The sequence below is a fragment of the Dysidea avara genome, chromosome 2 (assembly GCF_963678975.1).
Source record: "Dysidea avara chromosome 2, odDysAvar1.4, whole genome shotgun sequence".
Classification (NCBI taxonomy): Eukaryota; Metazoa; Porifera; class Demospongiae; order Dictyoceratida; family Dysideidae; genus Dysidea; species Dysidea avara.
Window position 1 is genome coordinate 42,749,859 of NC_089273.1, and position 15,916 is coordinate 42,765,774.

Here is a 15,916-nt window from a genome sequence, read left to right on the forward strand (position 1 = left end):
ACAGGCAATTGTATCTGTAACATGAAGTTTCAACACCCTTGAGTAGTGTCTTACGGCTGCTGCAGCAACACCATACTGGTAAGCATAACTTCCGATCCCAGCACATTCTGTGACTGTCTGAGTACCTGTACAAATTGTAGTAAAGTATGGTACAATCAGTAGCTACTTGTTATATGCTCCATGCTTTCCAGTGGAGCAGGAACTGCCACTTGTTGTTTTCAACAAGGCTTCTATTTTGCTGTTTGCAGAAGCTATAGCACTAGGAGTTAGTAAAGTAGAAAGTGATCCACGTGGATCTGGGAGGTCCAGCTGATCTCGACGACGGAGTTTGAAGTATTTTAAAATAGACATTACTTTCTCAGTCCGACATTACGCTTCAATTCAAGCCAATAATAACTTGACCTCGCAACCAACCAGCAAAAATGGGCCATTAACCTTGCAAATGATCACGTCATGTTTGTACTGTGACTGCAGTGTTTTTTCATAGCTAAATTATTTTCGTGCAATGTGTTTTCGTGGGCCTGTGCACCCACAAAAATATTATAGCAAATATTTTCCTGACTACGGTAATATAAATTGTAGCTACATAAATGTAGCATGTTGCACATATATGCTACACACATGTGCACACACTTACAGTGACACATTTACACTGCAGCCAGATCACATAATATGTGGATTTATTTACAAAACTCAAAACCACAATTATTTATAACACGTGCGCCTATAAAAATACTGTCCACAATACTATGTACTAGATTCAACTAAACGTTATTCATTTGTCATTATTTTTTGGAAAAGATCATAAAGTTTTGGAAACGTTTGTGATGGCATATATTTATCTCTATCAATGTAAGAATATAATTTTAGCATCTCTGGTTTGTAATTCTGAAGTTCAACTGAGTCTCAAGTTTTCTGCACTGCCATGCTGACTAGTATTTTGCTTTAACCCTTAAACCTGCACGAGATTGTTAATAATGAAAACTTATATGTCAATAAATTGGCTTGTAAACATGGCCACAGAAAGTGTTGCTCTTTCCATACAGCTACACAATTTGTGTCATTATATTTGTGATTACCTAAGGGCTTACATCAAAAGTATGGGGCCAAAACTTGCCATAAAACAATGAATGTAAGTTAACCCATTACGGTTAATCTACTTCAGGAAAGAACCAAGAAGATATGTGACCCACAGCCATAAATCTCTATTGATGAGAGCATGATTGGAACCAAAACTGGCTCATTATATGCCTAAAAAGCCTATCAAAGGGGCATAAAGGTGTGGGTCTGTACTGACTCTGCTAGTAGATACATTTATAATTTTGATGTATATATTTTGATGTAAATGGACTGGTCGTACTGTACTTTCCAAAGCTTATCAGTAGATAAAGAAGCAACTGAGTTATTCACTAGATGCAGATTTTATTTTTGATTTCAATAAAATGATCCCTTGACATTATCATACGGAACCACAAATGACATAAAATTGGGTTGTTTCACCAATATTCTTTGTAACTTGGAAGCCTTACCAAGCCCATCAAAATAACCTTTTCAGTAAGACCCAGCAATTCCTCTTTAGTTGTTGGTGACCAAGTGTTAGTGGCTTAACTTTGCTCAGCATACGTACTTGTTAATTTACAATAGCAGCTCATCAAAAAAATTCTACAGGTAGAAATATAGACTAAGGGAATCCATCACAGCATTTGCATCCATAGATTCCGTAGTTTGCTCAGCAAAGAACCTATGAATGGGAATAACTTTGAAGCATGCTTTGAGCTTTTTGATTCTTTCCAGTCTCAGTTTAGTTTCTCCTGCAACACTTACTACAACTACTTCATGTAACACCACAGCCTCGTGTTTGAGGAGTATGCCTATTCCCTTTGTGAAGTACTGTGATGATTTCTGGTGAATCACTGTAACTTCTTCTTTGTGTAACAACACTATATCCCACTTGAGGTGTACCCCTGCCTTTCTTTCGTGAAGTACCTTGGCCTGTTTCTCTTTACGAAACACTGGCTGATTTCCAGTGAATCAGTGCAACTTCTTCTTTGTGTAGCATTACTACCTCCAGCTTGAGGGGACACCTAGCCTGTCCCTCCTTCGTGAAGTACTCTGACTTCTTCCTCTTTGTTGAAGGCTAATATCTCTTGCCCTTTGTGGATTTCTGGTGAATGTACCGCAACTTCTTCCTTGTGTAGCAATACTACTTCGTTATCCTTATCCCTCCTCTGTGAAGCACTTACCTCTTCATGAAACAGTGTGGCTGATTTCTGGCAAAGCACTACTGCTTCTCCCTCATGAAATACTGCAGTTTCTTGTTGGCGAATTGGTTTTTCTTCCATGGTGAGGTACTGTGGCTGTGAAGAAGTGCCTCCTAATCCTTCTGATACATGCTCTGATTCACTACAAACTCCTACATTGCTCAATGGATACAAAATAATCCATTTCATGGCTGCCCTTGATCATGTTCTGATGATGCAGTATTTCACTATTTATGTGATACATCATTGTTGGAAATTTAAAGTAATAAAACTGCTAATAAGCTTACTATTTTATAGGTCTAATGTATACACGTAGCTATAATATGCATCTAATGCTTTAGCCTTCCTGGTTCAGAGCTACTGAGGCTGTCATCACTGTTGAAGTTTCTCTCAGCTAGAAACAGTAAAACTTGTAATAAGCTTAGTTTATACGATCATACAAGTATTAATATGTACTACATGTTTATATAGCTTGAGTCCTATGTGATTCAGAGCTATCAAAATCTGGGTCAAAAAAGAGCAATGAATCACGTTCAGCTGGTAAAGGGCACCCTTGCTCTATAAATAGCAAAGCAGTAGACAATGGTCATAGATATCCGGTTCAATCCACTGATCTATATACAGTACTCCTTTACTACCAATGTATCCTCCCATACTTTCATGGTAACAAGCCCTCGCTGGCAAGGCCAAGCGTAGTTCTTCCTAGAATCTGAAAGTTTGTGTCCTACGTATTATGATTTGATCATACGTGACAATACTATGGTTGTTTCTCTTCTGCATACATCACATTGAATCACATATCTGCAATTACATTATGGGACATAGTTCAGACCACAGGAATCTACGTAATATAGTAACCCGATGGCCCTGTGTTGTGGCACTTGAGCAAAGCGAAAGCACTGCTATAAGGGTTAACTCATTCTAGCTACAGTATCAGATGTTCGGATTGGCTCAGTGTAGGCTGGGAAACTACAAGCCATCAAACAAAAGTAGTTTACACAGTAGAAACTTGTCCAGCTAAATCTTTGTCATATAACTGGTAACTACACAGCTGATAGTTAGCCGAATTTGTGTGGTGGCTTTAAATAGAATTATACAGTGAGGCAAAGTTATGGAGTAGAAGTATTAAACCTTTTTGTGTTACAGAAGTATGAAGTAGATTGTTCACTATTTTGTGAAAGGCTTTTAGTTAGCAAAGTGATCTTTGGGACTGCAAAAGAGGTAACCGCTTAATGCAAACAATCGATTGGGAATCAGTTGGGACCATTATCATGTGGCAATTATGCTAAGTTGACTGGACAACTCAGGTGACTGTTAAGGAAACATCATTGTTCTCAGTACCTGGTAATGATTCAGCTATCAAGATTACATAGTTAGGTATGGGCGGTATCTTTGTAATATCGTTGTGCTGTGGTACATATTGTGATACCTGTATTGTCATTTAGTGAAATGATATTATCATGATATCAATATTGCTAGAGGTGTATCGATAGAGAAATTTTAAACTGATCCGATATAATTCGATATACCGAGTCTAAACACCAATACTGAGCCGATATACCGATATAATCAATTATTTAGCTTGGAGAAAACTAAATAGGGAACCATTTATAGCCTATCTAGTTGAATCAAAATAGTACTTCAAAGTGCTAACAATCAATGGCAATACATGGTTGCCTGGGTGGTGTGGCCTCAATTAATAACCCAGGCAGTAAGGCAATCACAAATATTTTAATGCATGCTCCCACTAAGATTGGTCCACATTACTCCGTATTTTAATAGCTTGTAAGGATCACTGGTTGTTTCAAGTTGTGTTTCTATCACATGACTGCTTTATATAACTTGCCACTATGATTGTTTGTTGTATGGGTTGGTAAGTATTGTAACGAGGAGTGTTCAGCTGTGCATGTATTTCTATAGTTTCTGATAGCATAGCGTTTTGTTTCAAGTAGAAAGCTACTGCTTATCCTGCCTTGTTAGCTGTGTGACAGAGAGTATAATGTGGCTCAACCATGGCAAAGACAATTCAGTTTTATATCGGTATATCATATGGGTTTTTGGTAATTATATCGAGACCTTCTGAAAATCCATATCAGCCTAACTTGAAGTTTTCCTGTTAAGCACAATGATGTATTTCACCGTCTGTATGAAGGTAAGTTTTTAGTGGGTTCGAGATGAGCTAGGATTGTCCTTGCTTTGCCGGGATGCTCGCTTTGCTTGCTCCAACCTTAGCTTGCCTCAACCTTAGCTTGCCTCAACCTTAGCTTGCCTCAAAACTCGCCTTCATACAACTAATGTAGAGTAGTTTTTGTTATTCAAATAACAACAAAAGAAACTTTTGGTTCAATAACCCTTTCCTATAAGGAAACTCAACCTCCATGATCCCTAATATACAGTACTACTATACTGTATGATAAAACTCCATAGCTAGGACCATAACCACCTGTGAAATAGATGTGCTGTTTAATGAAAACATGGTCCTTCCAATACAATATTAATGCACACTTTCACCTTTGATATTACTGGTTTATGTGGAAGTTCAAAACTGACAATTGTACAATGAAATCAAGTCACTTATATTAACAAAAATATATGTGACTGTCTAAAAATTTCGACGCACTACATTAGGCCAGTAGTAAAGGGGAAGTGTATATCATCTTCATCACTTTGTATTGTGTAATAGTACCTGTTATATAATGTCACTAGTCACAATGCATTGTGGGTTTTAGTTTATTAAAATGTTTTTGCCCATTAGGTGTAGTACAGATTATAGCTGATAGAGCTCTATATGTTTGCCCCACACTATGCAGCCTTTGATGTGTAACTGAGTTGTAACGAACAAAGTAAATCGTACAACACTTCTGAGAAATACATACATACCAAACACAAAACATTTTACCATAGGGGTCATTAATGCAAATTTGCAACCTCATATCATGATCACTTCATATTTTGTAATATGGTGGAACCTGTCTATATTGGTCACCTTGGGACCAGATATATCTGGCCTCTTTATATACAGGTGGCTGTTATAGAGAAAACCTGCATAAAGTGGTCAGCAGCATTTTAGTGGCTATGACCGTTATAAATGAGTGATTATTATTATTAAGAGGTTTGCGCCAACTGCAATGCAGTAATATTTTAGTACAGAAAGGGCAAGGTGAGCTTGTTATGAATGTTTGTTATAGCTATTGAATACGTTTAAGCAATGAAGCCTGATAGATTATAAGGTAAGTGTGGGTAATTCCGGACAGCGGCTAATTCCGGACACTTAGATCATTCTCAACGATGGTAGAATCCCTGGGCCTATAATGTAGTATACTAATGCAGTGTCCTATGGCCTATATACAAACCAAAATTGAAGTGAATCCGTTATTCCACCTTGAAGTTTGACTCGTATTTGTAGCGCAATCAGGAGTAATTTTGTTCAAGAAAATGTCAGGTAGCCCAAGCTCATATTTTCAATTTTCAAAGATTTATATGAAGATCATACTCTCGGCTAATTGCATACTAAAACTCATAAGAATCCATGCAGCACAGACGGAGTGGCAGTCGATTTTTCAGCAGCTGCTCGGTTGTAATACAAAGAAAATATTCGCGAATTACATAAACTTTTTAAAATATGCACTGTTGCTTTCTCCCAAAGGGTATGAACTTTCTACTTGACTTATAAGCTGCAGATCAGTGGTACTTTAGTCTCCATACTTCAAAGAGGATTGGTATAACCTGTGGAAGGCGCTAGTTGCTTGTTATTGGAAGTGTCCGGAATTAGCCGCATGTTGCATTTTTACATGCTATTAAATTTCGGCTCATAACTCCTCAGCAGTTGATTGTATTGGAATGAAATTTGTACTGCAGATACACCATGAGATAGGCTTTAAAATGATTCCTAGAGTTTGTCTTAACTCGTTGTGAGTGCAGTGTTAGAGCGATTTTACTAAAGAGTGTCCGGAATTACCCTCATTTACCTTATAGTATTCATTGAAAGGCAGAAAGTGTGATAATTGAGCATTAATTGAAGCAGTGCTGTGGTACCAGACAATTTGCTTAACAAACCACCATAAAAGGTAGCGACCACTATACTGTATAGCCTAAATATTTCAAGTGGGGAATTTTTGCTGATTTTGTGGTTTTGAGGGTTATCAGCAAAAAATTTTGCCTCGAAATACTTAGACCTCCATATAGTCTAATGTATTTTGGGAGTGCTTACTAATCCACGAAAAATTTATTTTCAGCATTTAGCAACATTGCTCAACCTCAAAATATTTGTCCCTCGGAATATTTAGGTTATATGGTACGAAGGAGAATGTTATTTATACTGTGATTCATAGGTGAATTCTTGGTTGGCCGTTATACACATTAGACAGGTGACCACAACCACAATGCATACATTTGTGTGGGAAAATATTTGGGACCTCGTGACCATGGCCGTTATGCATAAGTGACCACTTAATCCAGGTGACCGTAACACAGGTTCCACTGTAGTACATGCTATATATGTCGCTTGTCACAATGCATTGTGGGTTTTAGTTTATTAAAATGTTTTTGCCCATTAGGTGTAGTACAGTTTATAGCTGATAGAGCTCTATATGTTTGTCCCACACTATGCATCCTTTGATGCGTAACTAAGTTGTAACGAACAAAGCAAATTGTACAACACTACTGAGAAATACAAACACAAAACACTTTACCATAGGAGCCACTAATGCAAATTTGCACCCTCCTCTCATAGTTCACAGTTTGTAGTTTAGAATTTTTGAATCTTGTGTAGGCTAAGCTCACTAAGGCTTATAGATGTAGCCACCTAAATACTACACATAATATTAGCAATTTCTCACTTACAGTATCAATGTATGTATCCAGTGTTCAAGAATCCATAATTATAATTTTCAACTGTTTTATATATTGTATCTATTTCTTACCAATTAACTTGTTGACAGACTCTTCCCCAGCAGTGCAGTCCTGAACAACTTCAAAGCCATAGAACATTGCCACACCTCATAACAAATTGAGCTGGGTGGGGAAAAGTAATGCTAAACTAAAGCCTATCATGCTCAAAATTACATTTTCAAACTCAACTTGAAGATTATGTTTGAGAGCTGACCATTTAAGAGTATATTTCCTGGCACAGTACAGTTGTACTGTACAGGGGGGTTATTTGGTAGTTTGGGTTTTCTGGCCAAAAATGTCACCCCAAAACCAGCTTCATAATACTTTCCTGGTTTCTTGGCAGTATTAGTTAGGTAGTGCCTTCCCCTGAATGCTTCCAATAGATTGCTACATTTTAAAAAATTTATTCAATGGAATTTTCTACTGCCTACCTGATGTCTTCAGGCAAGCGTAACTAGATACTGCCTAAGGCTACAGGCTTGATTTTTCACTGTTCGACATTGCTTCAGCCTGACGGCATACTGCAGTACAGACAATACATGCATCATGGACTTACCTCTGTCCTCTCATTTCTTTTTGCTGACAGCCCAAGGTGTCAATTTGTGGTAGTGTGTGATGTCATTTGACTAGTTTAGTAACAGTACCATGGTGTGGACAATTGTAGTTTACCATCGAACACTACTCCTTGCTGTTTGCAAAAAGTCTGTCCAAAAATTAGAGATCTTAGTCACTATGACGTCACAATCAATATTGACAGTAGACATTGGATTCCTTGTATACTGTGTTGCAAAACAACTGATTGTGGGTTTAAATTCTGGAGGACTGCTTAATTTCTACCACTACACACTCAGATAATTTAGGATGACAGAATCATGCTGCCTAGCCATATATATTTAGATAATTATTTTTCCTTTGATGTCTGAGGTTACTAAATCCAATAGATACCTGTGGCAGGGTTACTAAATAGTTAGTAACCTGTGGTCTCACTGGTGGTTGTTTGCTACATTCATCAAACGAAAATCGGCAAAGCCAAATACAAATTGTCCTTACTGTTAGCTTACTTTCTGGGCAAGACAAGCATTGTTAGCATTCAGCTAAGCATTCAATACCAATGTCTGGCTGTGCTTCGGTGTGGCACTGGCACAACAAGCTCAAAGGATAAATCTCGATGCTAGCAGTCACAATTTGCTTCTTAATTAACCCTTCGAAGACAGAATTAATTTGGAATATGAAATAATGCGTAAGTGTGTACTGTAGGCAGAGAGCATCAGGCTTCTATTACTGCACAATGGGATATTCTTTTGCACAAAATAAAACTTTATTTCAAGCACTACAAGAACATGTAAACAATTTTACACAACACTAAAGAGTACTTTGATACGAAGTGATGAATGGCAAACATCGTCTTCACCAGAACTAGATGGCATTTTAATTAATACGAGCATCCATTTTAAAATCACATGATCTATTGTATACCACTCGATTCAGCAGTGCACGAGGATTCTAATGGTACTTAGTTTAAGGCCATAGCTTAAAGCATGGCGAAGATGTGCCTTGATTAGTGAAGCAGTGTACAGCCATGAAGGATATTTGATGAAGAAGGCTCTTTTCTAAGTGGTGTGATGAACAGATTCTTCGATGCTTGGTGCCATTTTATTGGGACGTTTATGATAAGTAAAGTGCTGGCTGTGGGATCTTTCTGTCATTACTACCTGAGACATTATTTGAGTTTGTATAGAGGCATGCGTCAAAGCCTCATGTAGGCTTACAGTTGTCAAAGGGTTAATTAATAGCTTATTTGCTGGACAAGACAAGCATCTTTCTAGCCCGGCATAGTAACTACTTGATACTTGCACTAGTCACGCAATGGTTTTGATTGTCATGCCGGTGCTGTGGCACTGACACAATCAACTCGACTTAAGGATAAATCTCAATGCTAGTACGCACAATTTGCCACTTTCTCTCACTGTTTCTCAACCTAGGAAAGTTTCTAAATCTAGGAAGTTTTCTAAACCACTTATAATGGGTCGACGTCGGTTTCTGTGGCCTTGGTGATTAAGTTTGTCTCGCCCACATTGCCATCAGGTCTCTAAATAGCATAGAAACCTCGTCGGCCCATTCTAACTAATACATTATGGTGTTGTGGTACAACTACTGTCTTACCTAGTCATACCAAAGTATTTAAAGCCACAGTATTATATGGGCCTCATAACTGAAATCATGATACCAAATTATTAATTTGGGTGTGATTCCATGCATGAGTGCATGTGTGTGATCAAGGCCACCAAAAGGAATGGGGGGGGGGGGGGGGGGGGGGAGGGCAACCGGGGCATTTTGCCCTGGGCCCCACTTTGTAAGGGCCCCCCAGGGGCCTCATACAGTAGCAGCTGCCCCATAGCAACATATGCACACATAGCTACAATAAAACGAACGTACAACAGTGTAAATCTTCCCTGTAGATCTAAACCTCAGCATGAGAGATACCATCCAAGCTCAATGAGTTCCATAGCAATGCAGTGCAGCAATGGCAGTAAACCATTACTCGTAATATATCTTATAAGGTGCCTATATAGACAGTGTGACTTCTACAAAGATCGAGATACTCTAATAGAACAGTCACCCTATTACAGCAGTCAGGCAAATATTCAGTAATAGTAACTGTTGAGGATCAGTCTCAGACTGGCATAGGGTAGAAAATTTTCCTAGGTGGAGAAAGCTTGCTGTATTATATAACTTCAAACTTGAGATGTCCTAATCCAACAATCCAATAAATTATAATTATACTGTGATTAATTATTAAAATCACTCTCATATTTAATCTCAGGGAGTATAATATTCAGGTATTTCCTGGGGGCATTCCCCCAGACCCCCTGGCTTGGCATGCTTCACATGCTAAAACTATCGATAAGCTTATCATTTAGTGGCTAGCGGTTTGCTTTTAGTTGTAGTCAGCTTGTTCTTGTATAATCACTCTTGTATTCAATCTCATAGTCTAATTTTCAAAATTTTCCTGGGGGGGCACCCCCAGACCCCTTTAGGCTGGCATTCTCATTCCTTATTAATTACTAAGGAGACAGCACAGCTGGTTTGCCTAGGATGTAAAATCAACAATAGTGCAGTGCATGCTGCAATCAACGAGTATGTACGGCATGCCTTGCATGCTAAAACTGACCGGCTTGTAGTCTAGTAGCTAGTTAGCTAAGCTTGTGTTCTTGTAAAATTGCTCTCATATTCTATCTCAGGGAGTCTAATTTTCAAAATTTTCCTGGGGCATGCCCCCCAGCTTGGTTTGCATGTTAAAACTGATAATAACTTTATCAGTTAGTAGCTAGTTTGCTTTTAATTGTTCTGTACAGTCTTCATGGTAACAGTCAGCCAAGTCATGCTCAGAGAGACAGAGAGAGAGAGAGAGAGAGAGGGGGGAGAAGAGAGAGAGAGAATAGTAATCAGGCATGCATGCATCTGGTTAAAACAAACTGTGGGTTTGATAATTACATTCAAAGGCCTCCAATAATTGTATGACCTTTTCCAAAAAAAGCATTAAATTATGGGTTTAAGTTTACAGTTGTGCTAATATGTCACAGTTGTTTATATAGTAGTGCATGTTAATTTCGATTGTGGGTTTGAGTTTGTACTAGTATAGAATGGTTTGGGTTTGTAAGATTGGGTATTCTAAAGGCCATATACATACGTAGCTTCCTTAGTAAGCCACTTGTTGGACAGACTTCCTTGTGATGTATAAGAAGTGTATTTATACTGTATAGCTGGTTTTTGTTGCGAGGAATTTTTTCACATCAGATATGAATTCACAAAAATTTAATCCACTATGATAAAAGCACTGCCACTATTAATATATCACCACTGTTTACCCATTACTACACAAGCTATATCACCACCTTGCTCTATAAACATAATCTTGATATTTTTCTTGGCAAGTTTTGTCTGAATCCTTCGTAATGCCACCGCATTTTAATCTACAATGTTGTACAATTCCCTATCAGTTCCTCAAGCACTGCAGTCCATATTTCGTTATAAACGTGGTAGCCACAAATGCAACAACTTTTGCAAAGCACCAAGATCATTTTCCAACAAGTTTCCAATGTTCTCTTCACTGGTGAGCTTCTAAAAGGATACTAAATAGCTGCGAGATTTAATTTGTGTGATGACAGGGTGTTTAAAATTTGTGACATAATTTTTTTTATTCTCAGCATTTATAGCTTGTGACAAAAACCAGCTACACAGTAGTTAATTTTCTTGCATTAGTTAGCCTATGTATACAACAGGGATGGAAGATAAAAAAATATAGTGGTACCAATAATGAAGTGTTTGAAATTTTGGTATAAACTATTTATTTATACATTTACTTGTATTCTGTTACGTAGATATAGCTTTTAGCATGATATATATCAAACTTGGATTTCTGGACAATAAGCCCAAATTCTATCAATACTGTAGTGAATTGTGTAATTGACCATCCGTCATTTCTTACCATTTTTCGGGCAAAAATTCATTTGTTTGGCAAACAAATGTACACTGCATGTTTGTGAGTAATACACAACAAAAAAAAGTTAATACGCTTCTAACACCACTGACCAATTTCTTACCCATTTTAAACACATACATAATACTCGTACTAAACACATTTTGAACACATCTTGTACATACCATCTTGTACATACATGTGTATGTACAAGTAACATTATTAATGTTGAATTAATAATATTATTAAATTGACAACTTTATCACTGCTGCTACTACTTAGATATCCTCACAAGCTAAGCCTTACTGTTTGACTGTTAGTAATATGTTGTAGTTTGTAGTGTATTATTATGATAGGTGAATCATATGTGATTGGATTTGCGAAAACTGGACATAATCATACATTTTTCCAATTCTATTTAATTAATTTTTGTAATCTACTTAGCCAAGTGTATGCTAAAATGGTAGGGTTTCAGTCTCATATGCTGAGATCTTTTGGAGTTACAGTCCTACAAAATAGCAACAAAAGAAAGATTGATTTGTACAGCAAGTGTAGGGAAATTAAAAATTACAGGTGCTTACTAAAACGGTTGTAACTAACAAATGCAATGCTACAGAGAGTTAAGACTTGCACCATCGTGTTTTTCATGAACAGTGGAATTCATTGCTAAGTATGTTTTTTCTTCTGCTACCTTCCTTCACCACACACAAAGACAAAATCAATGAAGAAAAATTGATCATGTACTATTGCTTCAACGTGATGTAAACAAGTACCCATAACTTACATTTCCTTTGGTGTACTGAAATGAAACAAAGATTTTCAAACTCCTCTTGAGTAGGGGAATACGTTGATATCCAGGTTTTTATTGTTCAATCCTTTCTTCACAGACAAACAAGGCTTTTAAAAAATTACGAAATTTTATTTGATAATATGCGTATATTTTACCCATTGCATTCAGTGCTTTATACTATAAATTAGGCTGATGCGATTATGTCTGGTTTCTGCAGATCCAGTCACATATATGTATGACTGGATATGCAAGAATCCCACAAGCCTAATTTTACTCTTGTTTTCGCCTTTACCCTGGTTGCAGTAAAGATCTAAAAGACATAACTTACCCAGAAATGGATTTGACTATTCATGGAGAACGTGATGGTGCAATATAGAGAAGTAGATTCATAAGTTATGACTATCTAAACAGTTTATTTTCTATTGTCACTGTACAAATCGATCTTTCTGTTTGTTACCAGTTTGTAGCACTGTAACTTCTAAAGTTCTTGACTTCTAGGGTTCAAACTTCTGTAACCATTCATGGTCATCTAGATAAAGAAAACGGAGTTCAAAAAACGCACTAATTTGTGGGGTTCTTGCAGATACGGTCACGTTTTGTTAATCATCTTAAGAATTTGCTAAGCGCTATAAATACTTTATAGTGCTTCATATGTGACTAAATTTTAGAAAACCGGTCCAAATTGTACATGAGGTAAATAGTTTTAAAGATTTTAAGCAAAGAATTAAGATGTTGAGGTATCAGAATAACGACAGTATGGGTAGCTAGTGAGCACCAATTTATACTTTTGATCAATGCTGTCTATTAGCTACTACATGCAATCGCATGTTGCAATACACAAACATCACAGAAATACCAATATTTAGTAATACCAAGGTATCGTCTTTAAAAATACCGAATAGAAATACCGCAGGCCTTAATAACTTGTGAAATTATGTCTATCAAATAGCTTCATTTCTAACTAAAGTGGTCAGAGAAAAAAGGAGACAACTACACTTCATATTTTGTAATGATATAATTGCTTGTTTTGTCATAAAATACATCTTTCTGCAAAGGTAAATGCCGATTGTCACTCTTGGGCAGTTACTGTATGTTACAAGTACTGGAAGTTGATAAATTTAATGTATCTCTTGTGTCTACTATGATTTGATATTACTTTAGTAGCACAATTTTCAGTTTTGAGGCACCATATAGTATTGTGGCTTTTTTAATACTTTGGATAACTAAATATAAGTAAAGCAGAGCCTCACAAGTTGTACCACACCAATCGAGCATGATTCTACCACCCTAGAAAGCACTAAATTGTCTGAGTGCGTAGAGTTAGAAATTGAGCAGTCCAAAATTGACACCCACAATCAGTTGTTTTACAGCATGGTATATAAGGAGAGCATCTACAGTTCATAGTTCTGATCGTGACGTCATAGTTATTAAGGTTTTGAATTTTTGGACAGACTTTTTGCAAATAGCAAGGAGTTTGAAATAGTGCTGGATGGTAAACTGCTATTGTCCACACCATGGTGTTGCAGTGCTCCCAATAACGGTCAGACAAGACAATTTTTGGAAAAATTAGCCAATATAATTTTTTTTGAATTCTCAAATGCAAATGTCAAAACATTCTGTTAGCTACTCAGTGATCTAACCTTAGCTACTCAGTAGTCTATCCCAGGGAAGGGAAGCTGTATTGTGATATCAGTTGGAGAGGGAATTGACTAAATAATATCTGGCATATTCCATCTTGGGGGTCCTTCCAAGGAAAGTTTTGGAAAACAGATATCATGAGATTAAACTTGGGGGAAATTTGGCAAAATCTAAAGCTCAATAGGGTGTTGAGCATTCGTGACCATTTAAACACGCTTTCCCATGTGACTCTGGTGCCATTTACCCAATGGAAAACAAGTATTGTTGGTGGTTTCATGCATCCCGCAAATGCATATAAACCAGAGTCAAAGTTTTAATAGTTTTGCAAACAGGAGTTGCACGTGGTATTTATGCTTCATTGTGCCACACTGCAATACATTTGTTGTGAGAGATAATTGCAACTATATAAGTGATAATTATGTGTTGTGCATATAATACGTATGTACTACACACATGTACATGCACTGACACGTACACAGAGCATGTTATTATGTGGAATTATTTTCAAAACTCAAACCCACAATTATTTACAACTTGTGCACCTATACAAGGACTGTCTGTAACACTGTAAATGAACGTTATTCATTTGTCATTATTTTTTGGAAAAGGTCATACACTTTTTGGAGGCCTTTTGTAATGACATTATCTCTGTAAGAACATAAGTATCTCTGGTTTACACAGTGTTGGGCGTAACATTCTAAGACATTCTCTGGTTTACAATCCTCAAGTTCAACATTACTATCTTAAGCTGTCAACTGCCATGCTGATCTAATACTTTGCTTCAATTAACCCTTTTGATACCATGAATGCACCAGTACATTTTTATTCATATACCACAGAACTCCACTGAACTGTAGTGCATTTTCATCAACTTCCAGTCTTTCGGGCCAACAGGTCAACCCAACAACAGTGTGAACACATAGCTACCACTATTTCACTCCTTAAATGATGGCAAATCAAATGGTTCTAGAAACATAGCCCTAGTAATTAACCTGCCTTGTAAACCAACACTGAAACTATTTTGCACCACTATAAAATCACACGAAAAGTTACACTTTTTGAAAATGCTTCATAAATTGTTTATTGGTGGGCCAATTGAAAAACAATTAGTTTCAATGGACTCAGCTTTAAATTTTGCATCTGGTGATCTGTAATATCACGTGATATGGTTATGCAATCAAAATGGCAGTCAATTCTAACAAAGTGCTAGTACAATTGTGTGAATAAAACGCTTGTAAGTTTGTATCGGGAAATAAGACAAGTATGAAATATAGATGTCCATGCTACGATATGATGGATGATTCCCCTCAAACATGAACCATGAACAAAGTAAAACTGAGTTTTTAAAAGTTAAAGAATAAGGAATACATGTTTGCTTAATGATGCAGTATTTTTATGTACGGAAAAAGAAAAATATATGGTATCAAAAAGTTTTTTTTTAATATTAAAAGCACGCATATATGCCAATAAATCAGCTTATATACATAGCCACAGAAAAGTGTTGCTGAACCATTTACCATATGGCTACACAATTTGTGTCATTATACGTATTTGTGATGTACGTTATAGGCAATAAAATGATACCCAAGGGTTTACTCTATGCAAAAAGAATTGTGCCAAAACTCAGCATGAAACAATTGTATGCAAGTTAAACACTCATGCCATTATGAGATTTGCTGATGTGAGTCAAAATCTTCCGGCTTCTTTCCTGAAGTAAATTAATCATTGGCCGTACTTTCCATGGCTTATTAGTAGGTGAAGAAGTAACAGAGTTGTCCACAAGATGCAAATATGTTTTGAATTCAATAAAACAATCCCTGGCATACTGTACGAAACCACAAATGACATAAAATTGTG

The 15,916-nt window shown here is 36.9% G+C and overlaps 1 protein-coding gene across 4 annotated transcripts in view; it reads left to right on the forward strand.

Annotated features, from left to right (window-relative positions):
• The window catches only part of LOC136247382 (uncharacterized), a 50,674-nt gene that overhangs the window by 32,072 nt on the left and 2,686 nt on the right, over positions 1-15,916 (forward strand). The window lies entirely within an intron of this gene.